Source organism: Crinia signifera, chromosome 9, assembly GCF_055691185.1.
Source record: "Crinia signifera chromosome 9, ASM5569118v1, whole genome shotgun sequence".
NCBI lineage: Eukaryota > Metazoa > Chordata > Amphibia > Anura > Myobatrachidae > Crinia > Crinia signifera.
The window spans coordinates 151,350,145-151,369,695 of NC_139225.1; the positions used below are offsets into that span (position 1 = coordinate 151,350,145).

General features: G+C 43.8%; 37 non-coding genes across 37 annotated transcripts; all 37 read left to right on the top strand.

The window, feature by feature from the left end:
- Positions 1–144: 144 nt before the first annotated feature.
- TRNAE-CUC (transfer RNA glutamic acid (anticodon CUC)) lies at positions 145–216 on the top strand. Its single transcript has one exon. It is a non-coding gene; the product is annotated as a tRNA-Glu (tRNA).
- Positions 217–1,053: 837 nt separating this feature from the next.
- TRNAE-CUC (transfer RNA glutamic acid (anticodon CUC)) lies at positions 1,054–1,125 on the top strand. The gene has a single exon. It is a non-coding gene; the product is annotated as a tRNA-Glu (tRNA).
- Positions 1,126–1,589: 464 nt separating this feature from the next.
- On the top strand, positions 1,590–1,661 carry TRNAE-CUC (transfer RNA glutamic acid (anticodon CUC)). Its single transcript has one exon. It is a non-coding gene; the product is annotated as a tRNA-Glu (tRNA).
- A 1,140-nt stretch (positions 1,662–2,801) lies between these two features.
- Positions 2,802–2,873, top strand: TRNAE-CUC (transfer RNA glutamic acid (anticodon CUC)). The gene has a single exon. It is a non-coding gene; the product is annotated as a tRNA-Glu (tRNA).
- Positions 2,874–3,505: 632 nt separating this feature from the next.
- Positions 3,506–3,577, top strand: TRNAE-CUC (transfer RNA glutamic acid (anticodon CUC)). Its single transcript has one exon. It is a non-coding gene; the product is annotated as a tRNA-Glu (tRNA).
- A 328-nt stretch (positions 3,578–3,905) lies between these two features.
- On the top strand, positions 3,906–3,977 carry TRNAE-CUC (transfer RNA glutamic acid (anticodon CUC)). Its single transcript has one exon. It is a non-coding gene; the product is annotated as a tRNA-Glu (tRNA).
- Positions 3,978–4,441: 464 nt separating this feature from the next.
- TRNAE-CUC (transfer RNA glutamic acid (anticodon CUC)) lies at positions 4,442–4,513 on the top strand. Its single transcript has one exon. It is a non-coding gene; the product is annotated as a tRNA-Glu (tRNA).
- Positions 4,514–5,349: 836 nt separating this feature from the next.
- On the top strand, positions 5,350–5,421 carry TRNAE-CUC (transfer RNA glutamic acid (anticodon CUC)). Its single transcript has one exon. It is a non-coding gene; the product is annotated as a tRNA-Glu (tRNA).
- Positions 5,422–5,650: 229 nt separating this feature from the next.
- TRNAE-CUC (transfer RNA glutamic acid (anticodon CUC)) lies at positions 5,651–5,722 on the top strand. The gene has a single exon. It is a non-coding gene; the product is annotated as a tRNA-Glu (tRNA).
- A 232-nt stretch (positions 5,723–5,954) lies between these two features.
- On the top strand, positions 5,955–6,026 carry TRNAE-CUC (transfer RNA glutamic acid (anticodon CUC)). Its single transcript has one exon. It is a non-coding gene; the product is annotated as a tRNA-Glu (tRNA).
- Positions 6,027–6,255: 229 nt separating this feature from the next.
- Positions 6,256–6,327, top strand: TRNAE-CUC (transfer RNA glutamic acid (anticodon CUC)). The gene has a single exon. It is a non-coding gene; the product is annotated as a tRNA-Glu (tRNA).
- Positions 6,328–6,559: 232 nt separating this feature from the next.
- TRNAE-CUC (transfer RNA glutamic acid (anticodon CUC)) lies at positions 6,560–6,631 on the top strand. The gene has a single exon. It is a non-coding gene; the product is annotated as a tRNA-Glu (tRNA).
- Positions 6,632–7,168: 537 nt separating this feature from the next.
- On the top strand, positions 7,169–7,240 carry TRNAE-CUC (transfer RNA glutamic acid (anticodon CUC)). The gene has a single exon. It is a non-coding gene; the product is annotated as a tRNA-Glu (tRNA).
- Positions 7,241–7,973: 733 nt separating this feature from the next.
- TRNAE-CUC (transfer RNA glutamic acid (anticodon CUC)) lies at positions 7,974–8,045 on the top strand. The gene has a single exon. It is a non-coding gene; the product is annotated as a tRNA-Glu (tRNA).
- A 232-nt stretch (positions 8,046–8,277) lies between these two features.
- Positions 8,278–8,349, top strand: TRNAE-CUC (transfer RNA glutamic acid (anticodon CUC)). Its single transcript has one exon. It is a non-coding gene; the product is annotated as a tRNA-Glu (tRNA).
- A 733-nt stretch (positions 8,350–9,082) lies between these two features.
- On the top strand, positions 9,083–9,154 carry TRNAE-CUC (transfer RNA glutamic acid (anticodon CUC)). Its single transcript has one exon. It is a non-coding gene; the product is annotated as a tRNA-Glu (tRNA).
- A 232-nt stretch (positions 9,155–9,386) lies between these two features.
- TRNAE-CUC (transfer RNA glutamic acid (anticodon CUC)) lies at positions 9,387–9,458 on the top strand. The gene has a single exon. It is a non-coding gene; the product is annotated as a tRNA-Glu (tRNA).
- Positions 9,459–9,690: 232 nt separating this feature from the next.
- Positions 9,691–9,762, top strand: TRNAE-CUC (transfer RNA glutamic acid (anticodon CUC)). The gene has a single exon. It is a non-coding gene; the product is annotated as a tRNA-Glu (tRNA).
- A 232-nt stretch (positions 9,763–9,994) lies between these two features.
- TRNAE-CUC (transfer RNA glutamic acid (anticodon CUC)) lies at positions 9,995–10,066 on the top strand. Its single transcript has one exon. It is a non-coding gene; the product is annotated as a tRNA-Glu (tRNA).
- Positions 10,067–10,298: 232 nt separating this feature from the next.
- On the top strand, positions 10,299–10,370 carry TRNAE-CUC (transfer RNA glutamic acid (anticodon CUC)). Its single transcript has one exon. It is a non-coding gene; the product is annotated as a tRNA-Glu (tRNA).
- Positions 10,371–10,602: 232 nt separating this feature from the next.
- Positions 10,603–10,674, top strand: TRNAE-CUC (transfer RNA glutamic acid (anticodon CUC)). Its single transcript has one exon. It is a non-coding gene; the product is annotated as a tRNA-Glu (tRNA).
- A 791-nt stretch (positions 10,675–11,465) lies between these two features.
- Positions 11,466–11,537, top strand: TRNAE-CUC (transfer RNA glutamic acid (anticodon CUC)). The gene has a single exon. It is a non-coding gene; the product is annotated as a tRNA-Glu (tRNA).
- A 232-nt stretch (positions 11,538–11,769) lies between these two features.
- Positions 11,770–11,841, top strand: TRNAE-CUC (transfer RNA glutamic acid (anticodon CUC)). Its single transcript has one exon. It is a non-coding gene; the product is annotated as a tRNA-Glu (tRNA).
- Positions 11,842–12,378: 537 nt separating this feature from the next.
- TRNAE-CUC (transfer RNA glutamic acid (anticodon CUC)) lies at positions 12,379–12,450 on the top strand. Its single transcript has one exon. It is a non-coding gene; the product is annotated as a tRNA-Glu (tRNA).
- Positions 12,451–13,183: 733 nt separating this feature from the next.
- TRNAE-CUC (transfer RNA glutamic acid (anticodon CUC)) lies at positions 13,184–13,255 on the top strand. Its single transcript has one exon. It is a non-coding gene; the product is annotated as a tRNA-Glu (tRNA).
- A 536-nt stretch (positions 13,256–13,791) lies between these two features.
- Positions 13,792–13,863, top strand: TRNAE-CUC (transfer RNA glutamic acid (anticodon CUC)). The gene has a single exon. It is a non-coding gene; the product is annotated as a tRNA-Glu (tRNA).
- Positions 13,864–14,292: 429 nt separating this feature from the next.
- Positions 14,293–14,364, top strand: TRNAE-CUC (transfer RNA glutamic acid (anticodon CUC)). The gene has a single exon. It is a non-coding gene; the product is annotated as a tRNA-Glu (tRNA).
- A 536-nt stretch (positions 14,365–14,900) lies between these two features.
- TRNAE-CUC (transfer RNA glutamic acid (anticodon CUC)) lies at positions 14,901–14,972 on the top strand. The gene has a single exon. It is a non-coding gene; the product is annotated as a tRNA-Glu (tRNA).
- A 626-nt stretch (positions 14,973–15,598) lies between these two features.
- On the top strand, positions 15,599–15,670 carry TRNAE-CUC (transfer RNA glutamic acid (anticodon CUC)). The gene has a single exon. It is a non-coding gene; the product is annotated as a tRNA-Glu (tRNA).
- Positions 15,671–15,902: 232 nt separating this feature from the next.
- On the top strand, positions 15,903–15,974 carry TRNAE-CUC (transfer RNA glutamic acid (anticodon CUC)). The gene has a single exon. It is a non-coding gene; the product is annotated as a tRNA-Glu (tRNA).
- A 232-nt stretch (positions 15,975–16,206) lies between these two features.
- On the top strand, positions 16,207–16,278 carry TRNAE-CUC (transfer RNA glutamic acid (anticodon CUC)). The gene has a single exon. It is a non-coding gene; the product is annotated as a tRNA-Glu (tRNA).
- A 232-nt stretch (positions 16,279–16,510) lies between these two features.
- On the top strand, positions 16,511–16,582 carry TRNAE-CUC (transfer RNA glutamic acid (anticodon CUC)). The gene has a single exon. It is a non-coding gene; the product is annotated as a tRNA-Glu (tRNA).
- A 232-nt stretch (positions 16,583–16,814) lies between these two features.
- On the top strand, positions 16,815–16,886 carry TRNAE-CUC (transfer RNA glutamic acid (anticodon CUC)). Its single transcript has one exon. It is a non-coding gene; the product is annotated as a tRNA-Glu (tRNA).
- Positions 16,887–17,118: 232 nt separating this feature from the next.
- Positions 17,119–17,190, top strand: TRNAE-CUC (transfer RNA glutamic acid (anticodon CUC)). The gene has a single exon. It is a non-coding gene; the product is annotated as a tRNA-Glu (tRNA).
- A 791-nt stretch (positions 17,191–17,981) lies between these two features.
- TRNAE-CUC (transfer RNA glutamic acid (anticodon CUC)) lies at positions 17,982–18,053 on the top strand. Its single transcript has one exon. It is a non-coding gene; the product is annotated as a tRNA-Glu (tRNA).
- A 232-nt stretch (positions 18,054–18,285) lies between these two features.
- TRNAE-CUC (transfer RNA glutamic acid (anticodon CUC)) lies at positions 18,286–18,357 on the top strand. The gene has a single exon. It is a non-coding gene; the product is annotated as a tRNA-Glu (tRNA).
- A 537-nt stretch (positions 18,358–18,894) lies between these two features.
- On the top strand, positions 18,895–18,966 carry TRNAE-CUC (transfer RNA glutamic acid (anticodon CUC)). Its single transcript has one exon. It is a non-coding gene; the product is annotated as a tRNA-Glu (tRNA).
- Positions 18,967–19,551: the final 585 nt, after the last annotated feature.

Below are 19,551 nucleotides of genomic sequence, written 5' to 3' on the forward strand. Positions count from 1 at the left end.
ATGACTTGAAGAATGCTATGCACAACAAATCATCCTATCTTTTCTTGTCAAATAAATTCCTGGTAACTCACTCCCATCACATTGCTTTGCACTTTATTCAGAGAATTTCCCTTTTCCCAATGGAGTGTGCAATGACTCCATCTCTCCCTGGTGGTCTAGTGGTTAGGATTCGGCGCTCTCACCGCCGCGGCCCGGGTTCGATTCCCGGTCAGGGAAAGGGAGTTTTCAGCACGATTTTTTATGAAAACACTGACCTAGGAGACGGAAGAAAACTTACACTTCCGAGAAGCATTGTGTATTCAATATGACTTGAAGACTGCTATGCACAACAAATCATCCTATCTTTTCTTGGCAAATAATTTCCTGGTAGCTCACTCCCATCACATTGCTTTGCACTTTATTCAGAGAATTTCATTTTTCCTAATGGAGTGTGCTCTAAAATCCATCACTCCTTGGTGGCCTAGTGGTTAGGATTCGGCGCTCTCACCGCCGTGACCCGGGTTCGATTCCTTGTCAGGTAAAGGGAGATTCTAGCACGATTTTTTATGAAAACACTGACCTAGGAGACGGAAGAAAACGTAAACTTCCGAGAAGCATTGTGTGTTAAATATGACTTGAAGACTGTAATGCACAACAAATCATCCTATCTTTTCTTGTCAAATAAATTCCTGGTAACTCACTCCCATCACATTGCTTTGCACTTTATTCAGAGAATTTCCGATTTCCCAATGGAGTGTGCAATGACTCCATCACTCCCTGGTGGTCTAGTGGTTAGGATTCGGCGCTCTCACCGCCGCGGCCGTGTTCGATTCCCGGTCAGGGAAAGGGAGGTTTCAGCACGATTTTTTATGAAAACACTGACCTAGGAGACGGAAGAAAACGTACACTTTCGAGAAGCATTGTGTATTCAATATGACTTGAAGACTGTGCACAACAAATCATCCTATCTTTTCTTGTGAAATAAATTCCTGGTAACTCACTCCCATCACATTGCTTTGCACTTTATTCAGAGAATTTCCCTTTTCCCAATGGAGTGTGCAATGACTCCATCACTCCCTGGTGGTCTAGTGGTTAGGATTCGGCGCTCTCACCGCCGCGGCCAGGGTTCGATTCCCGGTCAGGGAAAGGTAGGTTTCAGCACGATTTTTTATGAAAACACTGACCTAGGAGACGGAAGAAAACGTACACTTCCGAGAAGCATTGTGTATTCAATATGACTTGAAGACTGCTATGCACAACAAATCATCCTATCTTTTCTTGTCAAATAATTTCCTGGTAGCTCACTCCCATCACATTGCTTTGCACTTTATTCAGAGAATTTCATTTTTCCTAATGGAGTGTGCTCTAAAATCCATCACTCCTTGGTGGTCTAGTGGTTAGGATTCGGTGCTCTCACCGCCGTGACCCGGGTTCGATTCCTTGTCAGGTAAAGGGAGATTCTAGCACGATTTTTTATGAAAACACTGACCTAGGAGACGGAAGAAAACGTAAACTTTCGAGAAGCATTGTGTAGTCAATATGACTTGAAGACTGCTATGCACAACAAATCATTCTATCTTTTCTTGTCAAATAATTTCCTGGTAGCTCACTCCCTGGTGGTCTAGTTGTTAGGATTCGGCGCTCTCACCGCCGCGGCCCGGGTTCGATTCCCGGTCAGGGAAAGGGAGGTTTCAGCCCGATTTTTTATGAAAACACTGACCTAGGAGACGGAAGAAAACGTACACTTTCGAGAAGTATTGTGTGTTCAATATGACTTGAAGACTGCAATGCACAACAAATCATCGTATCTTTTCTTGTCAAATAATTTCCTGGTAGCTCACTCCCATTACATTGCTTTGCACTTTATTCAGAGAATTTCCTTTTTCCTAATGGAGTGTGCTCCGACTCCATCACTCCCTGGTGGTCTAGTGGTTAGGATTCGGCGCTCTCACCGCCGCGACCCGGGTTCCATTGCCGGTCAGGGAAAGGGAGATTCTAGCACGATTTTTTATGAAAACACTGACCTAGGAGACGGAAGAAAACGTAAACTTCCGAGAAGCATTGTGTGTTAAATATGACTTGAAGACTGTAATGCACAACAAATCATCCTATCTTTTCTTGTCAAATAAATTCCTGGTAACTCACTCCCATCACATTGCTTTGCACTTTATTCAGAGAATTTCCGATTTCCCAATGGAGTGTGCAATGACTCCATCACTCCCTGGTGGTCTAGTGGTTAGGATTCGGCGCTCTCACCGCCGCGGCCGTGTTCGATTCCCGGTCAGGGAAAGGGAGGTTTCAGCACGATTTTTTATGAAAACACTGACCTAGGAGACGGAAGCAAACGTACACTTTCGAGAAGCTTTGTGTATTCAATATGACTTGAAGACTGTGCACAACAAATCATCCTATCTTTTCTTGTCAAATAAATTCCTGGTAACTCACTCCCATCACATTGCTTTGCACTTTATTCAGAGAATTTCCCTTTTCCCAATGGAGTGTGCAATGACTCCATCACTCCCTGGTGGTCTAGTGGTTAGGATTCGGCGCTCTCACCGCCGCGGCCCGGATTCGATTCCTGGCCAGGTAAAGGGAGATTCTAGCACGATTTTTTATGAAAACACTGACCTAGGAGACGGAAGAAAACGTAAACTTCCGAGAAGCATTGTGTGTTAAATATGACTTGAAGACTGCTATGCACAACAAATCATTCTATCTTTTCTTGTCAAATAATTTCCTGGTAGCTCACTCCCATCACATTGCTTTGCACTTTATTCAGAGAATTTCCCTTTTCCCAATGGAGTGTGCAATGACTCCATCACTCCCTGGTGGTCTAGTGGTTAGGATTTGGCGCTCTCACCGCCGCGGCCCGGGTTCGATTCCCGGTCAGGGAAAGGGAGGTTTCAGCACGATTTTTTATGAAAAAACTGACCTAGGAGACGGAAGAAAACGTAAACTTCCGAGAAGCATTGTGTGTTAAATATGACTTGAAGACTGCTATGCACAACAAATCATCCTATCTTTTCTTGTCAAATAATTTCCTGGTAGCTCACTCCCATCACATTGCTTTGCACTTTATTCAGAGAATTTCCCTTTTCCCAATGGAGTGTGCAATGACTCCATCACTCCCTGGTGCTCTAGTGGTTAGGATTTGGCGCTCTCACCGCCACGGCCCAGGTTCGATTCCCGGTCAGGGAAAGGGAGGTTTCAGCACGATTTTTTATGAAAACACTGACCTAGGAGACGGAAGAAAACGTACACTTCCGAGAAGCATTGTGTATTCAATATGACTTGAAGACTGCTATGCACAACAAATCATCCTACTGACTGACCTAGGAGACGGAAGAAAACGTAAACTTCCGAGAAGCATTGTGTGTTAAATATGACTTGAAGACTGCTATGCACAACAAATCATCCTATCTTTTCTTGTCAAATAAATTCCTGGTAACTCACTCCCATCACATTGCTTTGCACTTTATTCAGAGAATTTCCCTTTTCCCAATGGAGTGTGCAATGACTCCATCACTCCCTGGTGGTCTAGTGGTTAGGATTCGGCGCTCTCACCGCCGCGGCCAGGGTTCGATTCCCGGTCAGGGAAAGGTAGGTTTCAGCACGATTTTTTATGAAAACACTGACCTAGGAGACGGAAGAAAACGTACACTTCCGATAAGCATTGTGTATTCAATATGACTTGAAGACTGCTATGCACAACAAATCATCCTACTGACTGACCTAGGAGACGGAAGAAAACGTAAACTTCCGAGAAGCATTGTGTGTTAAATATGACTTGAAGACTGCTATGCACAACAAATCATCCTATCTTTTCTTGTCAAATAAATTCCTGGTAACTCACTCCCATCACATTGCTTTGCACTTTATTCAGAGAATTTCCCTTTTCCCAATGGAGTGTGCAATGACTCCATCACTCCCTGGTGGTCTAGTGGTTAGGATTCGGCGCTCTCACCGCCGCGGCCAGGGTTCGATTCCCGGTCAGGGAAAGGTAGGTTTCAGCACGATTTTTTATGAAAACACTGACCTAGGAGACGGAAGAAAACGTACACTTCCGAGAAGCATTGTGTATTCAATATGACTTGAAGACTGCTATGCACAACAAATCATCCTATCTTTTCTTGTCAAATAATTTCCTGGTAGCTCACTCCCATCACATTGCTTTGCACTTTATTCAGAGAATTTCATTTTTCCTAATGGAGTGTGCTCTAAAATCCATCACTCCTTGGTGGTCTAGTGGTTAGGATTCGGTGCTCTCACCGCCGTGACCCGGGTTCGATTCCTTGTCAGGTAAAGGGAGATTCTAGCACGATTTTTTATGAAAACACTGACCTAGGAGACGGAAGAAAACGTAAACTTTCGAGAAGCATTGTGTAGTCAATATGACTTGAAGACTGCTATGCACAACAAATCATTCTATCTTTTCTTGTCAAATAATTTCCTGGTAGCTCACTCCCTGGTGGTCTAGTTGTTAGGATTCGGCGCTCTCACCGCCGCGGCCCGGGTTCGATTCCCGGTCAGGGAAAGGGAGGTTTCAGCCCGATTTTTTATGAAAACACTGACCTAGGAGACGGAAGAAAACGTACACTTTCGAGAAGTATTGTGTGTTCAATATGACTTGAAGACTGCAATGCACAACAAATCATCGTATCTTTTCTTGTCAAATAATTTCCTGGTAGCTCACTCCCATTACATTGCTTTGCACTTTATTCAGAGAATTTCCTTTTTCCTAATGGAGTGTGCTCCGACTCCATCACTCCCTGGTGGTCTAGTGGTTAGGATTCGGCGCTCTCACCGCCGCGACCCGGGTTCCATTGCCGGTCAGGGAAAGGGAGATTCTAGCACGATTTTTTATGAAAACACTGACCTAGGAGACGGAAGAAAACGTAAACTTCCGAGAAGCATTGTGTGTTAAATATGACTTGAAGACTGTAATGCACAACAAATCATCCTATCTTTTCTTGTCAAATAAATTCCTGGTAACTCACTCCCATCACATTGCTTTGCACTTTATTCAGAGAATTTCCGATTTCCCAATGGAGTGTGCAATGACTCCATCACTCCCTGGTGGTCTAGTGGTTAGGATTCGGCGCTCTCACCGCCGCGGCCGTGTTCGATTCCCGGTCAGGGAAAGGGAGGTTTCAGCACGATTTTTTATGAAAACACTGACCTAGGAGACGGAAGCAAACGTACACTTTCGAGAAGCTTTGTGTATTCAATATGACTTGAAGACTGTGCACAACAAATCATCCTATCTTTTCTTGTCAAATAAATTCCTGGTAACTCACTCCCATCACATTGCTTTGCACTTTATTCAGAGAATTTCCCTTTTCCCAATGGAGTGTGCAATGACTCCATCACTCCCTGGTGGTCTAGTGGTTAGGATTCGGCGCTCTCACCGCCGCGGCCCGGGTTCGATTCCCGGTCAGGGAAAGGGAGGTTTCAGCACGATTTTTTATGAAAACACTGACCTAGGAGACGGAAGAAAACGTACACTTTCGAGAAGCATTGTGTATTCAATATGACTTGAAGACTGTGCACAACAAATCATCCTATCTTTTCTTGTGAAATAAATTCCTGGTAACTCACTCCCATCACATTGCTTTGCACTTTATTCAGAGAATTTCCCTTTTCCCAATGGAGTGTGCAATGACTCCATCACTCCCTGGTGGTCTAGTGGTTAGGATTCGGCGCTCTCACCGCCGCGGCCCGGGTTCGATTCCCGGTCAGGGAAAGGGAGGTTTCAGCACGATTTTTTATGAAAACACTGACCTAGGAGACGGAAGAAAACGTAAACTTCCGTGAAGCATTGTGTGTTAAATATGACTTAAAGAATGCTATGCACAACAAATCATCCTATCTTTTCTTGTCAAATAAATTCCTGGTAACTCACTCCCATCACTTTGCTTTGCACTTTATTCAGAGAATTTCCCTTTTCCCCATGGAGTGTGCAATGACTCCATCACTCCCTGGTGGTCTAGTGGTTAGGATTCGGCGCTCTCACCGCCGCGGCCCGGGTTCGATTCCCGGTCAGGGAAAGGGAGGTTTCAGCACGATTTTTTATGAAAACACTGACCTAGGAGACGGAAGAAAACGTACACTTTCGAGAAGCATTGTGTATTCAATATGACTTGAAGACTGTGCACAACAAATCATCCTATCTTTTCTTGTGAAATAAATTCCTGGTAACTCACTCCCATCACATTGCTTTGCACTTTATTCAGAGAGTTTCCCTTTTCCCAATGGAGTGTGCAATGACTCCATCGCTCCCTGGTGGTCTAGTGGTTAGGATTCGGCGCTCTCACCGCCGCGGCCCGGGTTCGATTCCCGGTCAAGGAAAGGGAGATTCTAGCACGATTTTTTATGAAAACACTGACCTAGGAGACGGAAGAAAACGTAAACTTCCGTGAAGCATTGTGTGTTAAATATGACTTGAAGAATGCTATGCACAACAAATCATCCTATCTTTTCTTGTCAAATAAATTCCTGGTAACTCACTCCCATCACATTGCTTTGCACTTTATTCAGAGAATTTCCCTTTTCCCAATGGAGTGTGCAATGACTCCATCTCTCCCTGGTGGTCTAGTGGTTAGGATTCGGCGCTCTCACCGCCGCGGCCCGGGTTCGATTCCCGGTCAGGGAAAGGGTGTTTTCAGCACGATTTTTTATGAAAACACTGACCTAGGAGACGGAAGAAAACTTACACTTCCGAGAAGCATTGTGTATTCAATATGACTTGAAGACTGCTATGCACAACAAATCATCCTATCTTTTCTTGGCAAATAATTTCCTGGTAGCTCACTCCCATCACATTGCTTTGCACTTTATTCAGAGAATTTCATTTTTCCTAATGGAGTGTGCTCTAAAATCCATCACTCCTTGGTGGCCTAGTGGTTAGGATTCGGCGCTCTCACCGCCGTGACCCGGGTTCGATTCCTTGTCAGGTAAAGGGAGATTCTAGCACGATTTTTTATGAAAACACTGACCTAGGAGACGGAAGAAAACGTAAACTTCCGAGAAGCATTGTGTGTTAAATATGACTTGAAGACTGCTATGCACAACAAATCATCCTATCTTTTCTTGTCAAATAAGTTCTTGGTAACTCACTCCCATCACATTGCTTTGCACTTTATTCAGAGAATTTCCCTTTTCCCAATGGAGTGTGCAATGACTCCATCACTCCCTGGTGGTCTAGTGGTTAGGATTCGGCGCTCTCTCCGCCGCGGCCCGGGTTCGATTCCCGGTCAGGGAAAGGGAGGTTTCAGCACGATTTTTTATGAAAACACTGACCTAGGAGACGGAAGAAAACTTACACTTCCGAGAAGCATTGTGTATTCAATATGACTTGAAGACTGCTATGCACAACAAATCATTCTATCTTTTCTTGTCAAATAAATTCCTGGTAACTCACTCCCATCAAATTGCTTTGCACTTTATTCAGAGAATTTCCCTTTTCCCAATGGAGTGTGCAATGACTCCATCACTCCCTGGTGGTCTAGTGGTTAGGATTCGGCGCTCTCACCGCCGCGGCCCGCGTTCGATTCCCGGTCAGGGAAAGGGAGGTTTCAGCACGATTTTTTATGAAAACACTGACCTAGGAGACGGAAGAAAACTTACACTTCCGAGAAGCATTGTGTATTCAATATGACTTGAAGACTGCTATGCACAACAAATCATTCTATCTTTTCTTGTCAAATAATTTCCTGGTAGCTCACTCCCATCACATTGCTTTGCACTTTATTCAGAGAATTTCCTTTTTCCTAATGGAGTGTGTTTTATGAAAACACTGACCTAGGAGACGGAAGAAAACTTACACTTCCGAGAAGCATTGTGTATTCAATATGACTTGAAGACTGCTATGCACAACAAATCATCCTATCTTTTCTTGTCAAATAATTTCCTGGTAGCTCACTCCCATCACATTGCTTTGCACTTTATTCAGAGAATTTCCCTTTTCCCAATGGAGTGTGCAATGACTCCATCACTCCCTGGTCGTCTAGTGGTTAGGATTCGGCGCTCTCACCGCCGCGGCCCGGGTTCGATTCCCGGTCAGGGAAAGGGAGGTTTCAGCACGATTTTTTATGAAAACACTGACCTAGGAGACGGAAGAAAACTTACACTTCCGAGAAGCATTGTGTATTCAATATGACTTGAAGACTGCTATGCACAACAAATCATCCTATCTTTTCTTGTCAAATAATTTCCTGGTAGCTCACTCCCATCACATTGCTTTGAACTTTATTCAGAGAATTTCCCTTTTCCCAATGGAGTGTGCAATGACTCCATCACTCCCTGGTTGTCTAGTGGTTAGGATTCGGCGCTCTCACCGCCGCGGCCCGGGTTCGATTCCCGGTCAGGGAAAGGGAGGTTTCAGCACGATTTTTTATGAAAACACTGACCTAGGAGACGGAAGAAAACTTACACTTCCGAGAAGCATTGTGTATTCAATATGACTTGAAGACTGCTATGCACAACAAATCATTCTATCTTTTCTTGTCAAATAAATTCCTGGTAACTCACTCCCATCAAATTGCTTTGCACTTTATTCAGAGAATTTCCCTTTTCCCAATGGAGTGTGCAATGACTCCATCACTCCCTGGTGGTCTAGTGGTTAGGATTCGGCGCTCTCACCGCCGCGGCCCGCGTTCGATTCCCGGTCAGGGAAAGGGAGGTTTCAGCACGATTTTTTATGAAAACACTGACCTAGGAGACGGAAGAAAACTTACACTTCCGAGAAGCATTGTGTATTCAATATGACTTGAAGACTGCTATGCACAACAAATCATTCTATCTTTTCTTGTCAAATAATTTCCTGGTAGCTCACTCCCATCACATTGCTTTGCACTTTATTCAGAGAATTTCCTTTTTCCTAATGGAGTGTGTTTTATGAAAACACTGACCTAGGAGACGGAAGAAAACTTACACTTCCGAGAAGCATTGTGTATTCAATATGACTTGAAGACTGCTATGCACAACAAATCATCCTATCTTTTCTTGTCAAATAATTTCCTGGTAGCTCACTCCCATCACATTGCTTTGCACTTTATTCAGAGAATTTCCCTTTTCCCAATGGAGTGTGCAATGACTCCATCACTCCCTGGTCGTCTAGTGGTTAGGATTCGGCGCTCTCACCGCCGCGGCCCGGGTTCGATTCCCGGTCAGGGAAAGGGAGGTTTCAGCACGATTTTTTATGAAAACACTGACCTAGGAGACGGAAGAAAACTTACACTTCCGAGAAGCATTGTGTATTCAATATGACTTGAAGACTGCTATGCACAACAAATCATCCTATCTTTTCTTGTCAAATAATTTCCTGGTAGCTCACTCCCATCACATTGCTTTGAACTTTATTCAGAGAATTTCCCTTTTCCCAATGGAGTGTGCAATGACTCCATCACTCCCTGGTTGTCTAGTGGTTAGGATTCGGCGCTCTCACCGCCGCGGCCCGGGTTCGATTCCCGGTCAGGGAAAGGGAGGTTTCAGCACGATTTTTTATGAAAACACTGACCTAGGAGACGGAAGAAAACATACACTTCCGAGAAGCATTGTGTATTCAATATGACTTGAAGACTGCTATGCACAACAAATCATCCTATCTTTTCTTGTCAAATAATTTCCTGGTAGCTCACACCCATCACATTGCTTTGAACTTTATTCAGAGAATTTCCCTTTTCCCAATGGAGTGTGCAATGACTCCATCACTCCCTGGTGGTCTAGTGGTTAGGATTCGGCGCTCTCACCGCCGCGGCCCGGGTTCGATTCCCGGTCAGGGAAAGGGAGGTTTCAGCACAATTTTTTATGAAAACACTGACCTAGGAGACGGAAGAAAACTTACACTTCCGAGAAGCATTGTGTATTCAATATGACTTGAAGACTGCTATGCACAACAAATCATCCTATCTTTTCTTGTCAAATAATTTCCTGGTAGCTCACTCCCATCACATTGCTTTGAACTTTATTCAGAGAATTTCCCTTTTCCCAATGGAGTGTGCAATGACTCCATCACTCCCTGGTTGTCTAGTGGTTAGGATTCGGCGCTCTCACCGCCGCGGCCCGGGTTCGATTCCCGGTCAGGGAAAGGGAGGTTTCAGCACGATTTTTTATGAAAACACTGACCTAGGAGACGGAAGAAAACTTACACTTCCGAGAAGCATTGTGTATTCAATATGACTTGAAGACTGCTATGCACAACAAATCATCCTATCTTTTCTTGTCAAATAATTTCCTGGTAGCTCACTCCCATCACATTGCTTTGCACTTTATTCAGAGAATTTCCTTTTTCCCAATGGAGTGTGCAGTGACTCCATCACTCTCTGGTGGTCTAGTGGTTAGGATTCGGCGCTCTCACCGCCGCGGCCCGGGTTCGATTCCCGGTCAGGGAAAGGGAGGTTTCAGCACGATTTTTTATGAAAACACTGACCTAGGAGACGGAAGAAAACTTACACTTCCGAGAAGCATTGTGTATTCAATATGACTTGAAGACTGCTATGCACAACAAATCATCCTATCTTTTCTTGTCAAATAAATTCCTGGTAACTCACTCCCATCACATTGCTTTGCACTTTATTCAGAGAATTTCCCTTTTCCCAATGGAGTGTGCAATGACTCCATCATTCCCTGGTGGTCTAGTGGTTAGGATTCGGCGCTCTCACCGCCGCGGCCCGGGTTCGATTCCCGGTCAGGGAAAGGGAGGTTTCAGCACGATTTTTTATGAAAACACTGACCTAGGAGACGGAAGAAAACTTACACTTCCGAGAAGCATTGTGTATTCAATATGACTTGAAGACTGCTAAGACTACTAATGGAGTGTGTTTTATGTGTTTTATGTTTTTATGATTCCCGGTCAGGGAAAGGGAGGTTTCAGCACGATTTTTTATGAAAACACTGACCTAGGAGACGGAAGAAAACTTACACTTCCGAGAAGCATTGTGTATTCAATATGACTTGAAGACTGCTATGCACAACAAATCATTCTATCTTTTCTTGTCAAATAATTTCCTGGTAGCTCACTCCCATCACATTGCTTTGCACTTTATTCAGAGAATTTCCTTTTTCCTAATGGAGTGTGTTTTATGAAAACACTGACCTAGGAGACGGAAGAAAACTTACACTTCCGAGAAGCATTGTGTATTCAATATGACTTGAAGACTGCTATGCACAACAAATCATCCTATCTTTTCTTGTCAAATAATTTCCTGGTAGCTCACTCCCATCACATTGCTTTGCACTTTATTCAGAGAATTTCCTTTTTCCTAATGGAGTGTGTTTTATGAAAACACTGACCTAGGAGACGGAAGAAAACGTACACTTCCGAGAAGTATTGTGTATTCAATATGACTTGAAGACTGCTATGCACAACAAATCATCCTATCTTTTCTTGTCAAATAATTTCCTGGTAGCTCACTCCCATCACATTGCTTTGCACTTTATTCAGAGAATTTCCTTTTTCCCAATGGAGTGTGCAGTGACTCCATCACTCCCTGGTGGTCTAGTGGTTAGGATTCGGCGCTCTCACCGCCGCGGCCCGGGTTCGATTCCCGGTCAGGGAAAGGGAGGTTTCAGCACGATTTTTTATGAAAACACTGACCTAGGAGACGGAAGAAAACTTACACTTCCGAGAAGCATTGTGTATTCAATATGACTTGAAGACTGCTATGCACAACAAATCATCCTATCTTTTCTTGTCAAATAAATTCCTGGTAACTCACTCCCATCACATTGCTTTGCACTTTATTCAGAGAATTTCCCTTTTCCCAATGGAGTGTGCAATTACTCCATTACTCCCTGGTGGTCTAGTGGTTAGGATTCGGCGCTCTCACCGCCGCGGCCCGGGTTCGATTCCCGGTCAGGGAAAGTGAGGTTTCAGGACGATTTTTTATGAAAACACTGACCTAGGAGACGGAAGAAAACTTACACTTCCGAGAAGCATTGTGTATTCAATATGACTTGAAGACTGCTATGCACAACAAATCATCCTATCTTTTCTTGTCAAATAATTTCCTGGTAGCTCACACCCATCACATTGCTTTGCACTTTATTCAGAGAATTTCCTTTTTCCTAATGGAGTGTGCTCTAAAATCCATCACTCCTTGCTGGTCTAGTGGTTAGGATTCGGCGCTCTCACCGCAGCGACCCGGGTTCGATTCCTGGTCAGGTAAAGGGATATTCTAGCACGATTTTTTATGAAAACACTGACCTAGGAGACGGAAGAAAACGTAAACTTCCGAGAAGCATTGTGTGTTAAATATGACTTGAAGACTGCTATGCACAACAAATCATCCTATCTTTTCTTGTCAAATAAGTTCTTGGTAACTCACTCCCATCACATTGCTTTGCACTTTATTCAGAGAATTTCCCTTTTCCCAATGGAGTGTGCAATGACTCCATCACTCCCTGGTGGTCTAGTGGTTAGGATTCGGCGCTCTCACCGCCGCGGCCCGGGTTCGATTCCCGGTCAGGGAAAGGGAGGTTTCAGCACGATTTTTTATGAAAACACTGACCTAGGAGACGGAAGAAAACTTACACTTCCGAGAAGCATTGTGTATTCAATATGACTTGAAGACTGCTATGCACAACAAATCATTCTATCTTTTCTTGTCAAATAAATTCCTGGTAACTCACTCCCATCAAATTGCTTTGCACTTTATTCAGAGAATTTCCCTTTTCCCAATGGAGTGTGCAATGACTCCATCACTCCCTGGTGGTCTAGTGGTTAGGATTCGGCGCTCTCACCGCCGCGGCCCGCGTTCGATTCCCGGTCAGGGAAAGGGAGGTTTCAGCACGATTTTTTATGAAAACACTGACCTAGGAGACGGAAGAAAACTTACACTTCCGAGAAGCATTGTGTATTCAATATGACTTGAAGACTGCTATGCACAACAAATCATTCTATCTTTTCTTGTCAAATAATTTCCTGGTAGCTCACTCCCATCACATTGCTTTGCACTTTATTCAGAGAATTTCCTTTTTCCTAATGGAGTGTGTTTTATGAAAACACTGACCTAGGAGACGGAAGAAAACTTACACTTCCGAGAAGCATTGTGTATTCAATATGACTTGAAGACTGCTATGCACAACAAATCATCCTATCTTTTCTTGTCAAATAATTTCCTGGTAGCTCACTCCCATCACATTGCTTTGCACTTTATTCAGAGAATTTCCCTTTTCCCAATGGAGTGTGCAATGACTCCATCACTCCCTGGTCGTCTAGTGGTTAGGATTCGGCGCTCTCACCGCCGCGGCCCGGGTTCGATTCCCGGTCAGGGAAAGGGAGGTTTCAGCACGATTTTTTATGAAAACACTGACCTAGGAGACGGAAGAAAACTTACACTTCCGAGAAGCATTGTGTATTCAATATGACTTGAAGACTGCTATGCACAACAAATCATCCTATCTTTTCTTGTCAAATAATTTCCTGGTAGCTCACTCCCATCACATTGCTTTGAACTTTATTCAGAGAATTTCCCTTTTCCCAATGGAGTGTGCAATGACTCCATCACTCCCTGGTTGTCTAGTGGTTAGGATTCGGCGCTCTCACCGCCGCGGCACGGGTTCGATTCCCGGTCAGGGAAAGGGAGGTTTCAGCACGATTTTTTATGAAAACACTGACCTAGGAGACGGAAGAAAACTTACACTTCCGAGAAGCATTGTGTATTCAATATGACTTGAAGACTGCTATGCACAACAAATCATCCTATCTTTTCTTGTCAAATAATTTCCTGGTAGCTCACTCCCATCACATTGCTTTGAACTTTATTCAGAGAATTTCCCTTTTCCCAATGGAGTGTGCAATGACTCCATCACTCCCTGGTGGTCTAGTGGTTAGGATTCGGCGCTCTCACCGCCGCGGCCCGGGTTCGATTCCCGGTCAGGGAAAGGGAGATTTCAGCACGATTTTTTATGAAAACACTGACCTAGGAGACGGAAGAAAACTTACACTTCCGAGAAGCATTGTGTATTCAATATGACTTGAAGACTGCTATGCACAACAAATCATTCTATCTTTTCTTGTCAAATAATTTCCTGGTAGCTCACTCCCATCACATTGCTTTGCACTTTATTCAGAGAATTTCCTTTTTCCTAATGGAGTGTGTTTTATGAAAACACTGACCTAGGAGACGGAAGAAAACTTACACTTCCGAGAAGCATTGTGTATTCAATATGACTTGAAGACTGCTATGCACAACAAATCATCCTATCTTTTCTTGTCAAATAATTTCCTGGTAGCTCACTCCCATCACATTGCTTTGCACTTTATTCAGAGAATTTCCCTTTTCCCAATGGAGTGTGCAATGACTCCATCACTCCCTGGTGGTCTAGTGGTTAGGATTCGGCGCTCTCACCGCCGCGGCCCGGGTTCGATTCCCGGTCAGGGAAAGGGAGGTTTCAGCACGATTTTTTATGAAAACACTGACCTAGGAGACGGAAGAAAACTTACACTTCCGAGAAGCATTGTGTATTCAATATGATTTGAAGACTGCTATGCACAACAAATCATTCTATCTTTTCTTGTCAAATAAATTCCTGGTAACTCACTCCCATCACATTGCTTTGCACTTTATTCAGAGAATTTCCCTTTTCCCAATGGAGTGTGCAACGACTCCATCACTCCCTGGTGGTCTAGTGGTTAGGATTCGGCGCTCTCACCGCCGCGGCCCGCGTTCGATTCCCGGTCAGGGAAAGGGAGGTTTCAGCACGATTTTTTATGAAAACACTGACCTAGGAGACGGAAGAAAACTTACACTTCCGAGAAGCATTGTGTATTCAATATGACTTGAAGACTGCTATGCACAACAAATCATCCTATCTTTTCTTGTCAAATAATTTCCTGGTAGCTCACTCCCATCACATTGCTTTGAACTTTATTCAAAGAATTTCCCTTTTCCCAATGGAGTGTGCAATGACTCCATCACTCCCTGGTTGTCTAGTGGTTAGGATTTGGCGCTCTCACCGCCGCGGCCCGGGTTCGATTCCCGGTCAGGGAAAGGGAGGTTTCAGCACGATTTTTTATGAAAACACTGACCTAGGAGACGGAAGAAAACTTACACTTCCGAGAAGCATTGTGTATTCAATATGACTTGAAGACTGCTATGCACAACAAATCATTCTATCTTTTCTTGTCAAATAATTTCCTGGTAGCTCACTCCCATCACATTGCTTTGCACTTTATTCAGAGAATTTCCTTTTTCCTAATGGAGTGTGTTTTATGAAAACACTGACCTAGGAGACGGAAGAAAACTTACACTTCCGAGAAGCATTGTGTATTCAATATGACTTGAAGACTGCTATGCACAACAAATCATCCTATCTTTTCTTGTCAAATAATTTCCTGGTAGCTCACTCCCATCACATTGCTTTGCACTTTATTCAGAGAATTTCCTTTTTCCTAATGGAGTGTGTTTTATTAAAACACTGACCTAGGAGACGGAAGAAAACTTACACTTCCGAGAAGCATTGTGTATTCAATATGACTTGAAGACTGCTATGCACAACAAATCATCCTATCTTTTCTTGTCAAATAATTTCCTGGTAGCTCACTCCCATCACATTGCTTTGCACTTTATTCAGAGAATTTCCCTTTTCCCAATGGAGTGTGCAATGACTCCATCACTCCCTGGTCGTCTAGTGGTTAGGATTCGGCGCTCTCACCGCCGCGGCCCGGGTTCGATTCCCGGTCAGGGAAAGGGAGGTTTCAGCACGATTTTTTATGAAAACACTGACCTAGGAGACGGAAGAAAACTTACACTTCCGAGAAGCATTGTGTATTCAATATGACTTGAAGACTGCTATGCACAACAAATCATCCTATCTTTTCTTGTCAAATAATTTCCTGGTAGCTCACTCCCATCACATTGCTTTGAACTTTATTCAGAGAATTTCCCTTTTCCCAATGGAGTGTGCAATGACTCCATCACTCCCTGGTTGTCTAGTGGTTAGGATTCGGCGCTCTCACCGCCGCGGCCCGGGTTCGATTCCCGGTCAGGGAAAGGGAGGTTTCAGCACGATTTTTTATGAAAACACTGACCTAGGAGACGGAAGAAAACATACACTTCCGAGAAGCATTGTGTATTCAATATGACTTGAAGACTGCTATGCACAACAAATCATCCTATCTTTTCTTGTCAAATAATTTCCTGGTAGCTCACTCCCATCACATTGCTTTGAACTTTATTCAGAGAATTTCCCTTTTCCCAATGGAGTGTGCAATGACTCCATCACTCCCTGGTGGTCTAGTGGTTAGGATTCGGCGCTCTCACCGCCGCGGCCCGGGTTCGATTCCCGGTCAGGGAAAGGGAGGTTTCAGCACAATTTTTTATGAAAACACTGACCTAGGAGACGGAAGAAAACTTACACTTCCGAGAAGCATTGTGTATTCAATATGACTTGAAGACTGCTATGCACAACAAATCATCCTATCTTTTCTTGTCAAATAATTTCCTGGTAGCTCACTCCCATCACATTGCTTTGAACTTTATTCAGAGAATTTCCCTTTTCCCAATGGAGTGTGCAATGACTCCATCACTCCCTGGTTGTCTAGTGGTTAGGATTCGGCGCTCTCACCGCCGCGGCCCGGGTTCGATTCCCGGTCAGGGAAAGGGAGGTTTCAGCACGATTTTTTATGAAAACACTGACCTAGGAGACGGAAGAAAACTTACACTTCCGAGAAGCATTGTGTATTCAATATGACTTGAAGACTGCTATGCACAACAAATCATCCTATCTTTTCTTGTCAAATAATTTCCTGGTAGCTCACTCCCATCACATTGCTTTGCACTTTATTCAGAGAATTTCCTTTTTCCCAATGGAGTGTGCAGTGACTCCATCACTCTCTGGTGGTCTAGTGGTTAGGATTCGGCGCTCTCACCGCCGCGGCCCGGGTTCGATTCCCGGTCAGGGAAAGGGAGGTTTCAGCACGATTTTTTATGAAAACACTGACCTAGGAGACGGAAGAAAACTTACACTTCCGAGAAGCATTGTGTATTCAATATGACTTGAAGACTGCTATGCACAACAAATCATCCTATCTTTTCTTGTCAAATAAATTCCTGGTAACTCACTCCCATCACATTGCTTTGCACTTTATTCAGAGAATTTCCCTTTTCCCAATGGAGTGTGCAATGACTCCATCATTCCCTGGTGGTCTAGTGGTTAGGATTCGGCGCTCTCACCGCCGCGGCCCGGGTTCGATTCCCGGTCAGGGAAAGGGAGGTTTCAGCACGATTTTTTATGAAAACACTGACCTAGGAGACGGAAGAAAACTTACACTTCCGAGAAGCATTGTGTATTCAATATGACTTGAAGACTGCTAAGACTACTAATGGAGTGTGTTTTATGTGTTTTATGTTTTTATGATTCCCGGTCAGGGAAAGGGAGGTTTCAGCACGATTTTTTATGAAAACACTGACCTAGGAGACGGAAGAAAACTTACACTTCCGAGAAGCATTGTGTATTCAATATGACTTGAAGACTGCTATGCACAACAAATCATTCTATCTTTTCTTGTCAAATAATTTCCTGGTAGCTCACTCCCATCACATTGCTTTGCACTTTATTCAGAGAATTTCCTTTTTCCTAATGGAGTGTGTTTTATGAAAACACTGACCTAGGAGACGGAAGAAAACTTACACTTCCGAGAAGCATTGTGTATTCAATATGACTTGAAGACTGCTATGCACAACAAATCATCCTATCTTTTCTTGTCAAATAATTTCCTGGTAGCTCACTCCCATCACATTGCTTTGCACTTTATTCAGAGAATTTCCTTTTTCCTAATGGAGTGTGTTTTATGAAAACACTGACCTAGGAGACGGAAGAAAACGTACACTTCCGAGAAGCATTGTGTATTCAATATGACTTGAAGACTGCTATGCACAACAAATCATCCTATCTTTTCTTGTCAAATAATTTCCTGGTAGCTCACTCCCATCACATTGCTTTGCACTTTATTCAGAGAATTTCCTTTTTCCCAATGGAGTGTGCAGTGACTCCATCACTCCCTGGTGGTCTAGTGGTTAGGATTCGGCGCTCTCACCGCCGCGGCCCGGGTTCGATTCCCGGTCAGGGAAAGGGAGGTTTCAGCACGATTTTTTATGAAAACACTGACCTAGGAGACGGAAGAAAACTTACACTTCCGAGAAGCATTGTGTATTCAATATGACTTGAAGACTGCTATGCACAACAAATCATCCTATCTTTTCTTGTCAAATAAATTCCTGGTAACTCACTCCCATCACATTGCTTTGCACTTTATTCAGAGAATTTCCCTTTTCCCAATGGAGTGTGCAATTACTCCATTACTCCCTGGTGGTCTAGTGGTTAGGATTCGGCGCTCTCACCGCCGCGGCCCGGGTTCGATTCCCGGTCAGGGAAAGTGAGGTTTCAGGACGATTTTTTATGAAAACACTGACCTAGGAGACGGAAGAAAACTTACACTTCCGAGAAGCATTGTGTATTCAATATGACTTGAAGACTGCTATGCACAACAAATCATCCTATCTTTTCTTGTCAAATAATTTCCTGGTAGCTCACACCCATCACATTGCTTTGCACTTTATTCAGAGAATTTCCTTTTTCCTAATGGAGTGTGCTCTAAAATCCATCACTCCTTGCTGGTCTAGTGGTTAGGATTCGGCGCTCTCACCGCAGCGACCCGGGTTCGATTCCTGGTCAGGTAAAGGGATATTCTAGCACGATTTTTTATGAAAACACTGACCTAGGAGACGGAAGAAAACGTAAACTTCCGAGAAGCATTGTGTGTTAAATATGACTTGAAGACTGCTATGCACAACAAATCATCCTATCTTTTCTTGTCAAATAAGTTCTTGGTAACTCACTCCCATCACATTGCTTTGCACTTTATTCAGAGAATTTCCCTTTTCCCAATGGAGTGTGCAATGACTCCATCACTCCCTGGTGGTCTAGTGGTTAGGATTCGGCGCTCTCACCGCCGCGGCCCGGGTTCGATTCCCGGTCAGGGAAAGGGAGGTTTCAGCACGATTTTTTATGAAAACACTGACCTAGGAGACGGAAGAAAACTTACACTTCCGAGAAGCATTGTGTATTCAATATGACTTGAAGACTGCTATGCACAACAAATCATTCTATCTTTTCTTGTCAAATAAATTCCTGGTAACTCACTCCCATCAAATTGCTTTGCACTTTATTCAGAGAATTTCCCTTTTCCCAATGGAGTGTGCAATGACTCCATCACTCCCTGGTGGTCTAGTGGTTAGGATTCGGCGCTCTCACCGCCGCGGCCCGCGTTCGATTCCCGGTCAGGGAAAGGGAGGTTTCAGCACGATTTTTTATGAAAACACTGACCTAGGAGACGGAAGAAAACTTACACTTCCGAGAAGCATTGTGTATTCAATATGACTTGAAGACTGCTATGCACAACAAATCATTCTATCTTTTCTTGTCAAATAATTTCCTGGTAGCTCACTCCCATCACATTGCTTTGCACTTTATTCAGAGAATTTCCTTTTTCCTAATGGAGTGTGTTTTATGAAAACACTGACCTAGGAGACGGAAGAAAACTTACACTTCCGAGAAGCATTGTGTATT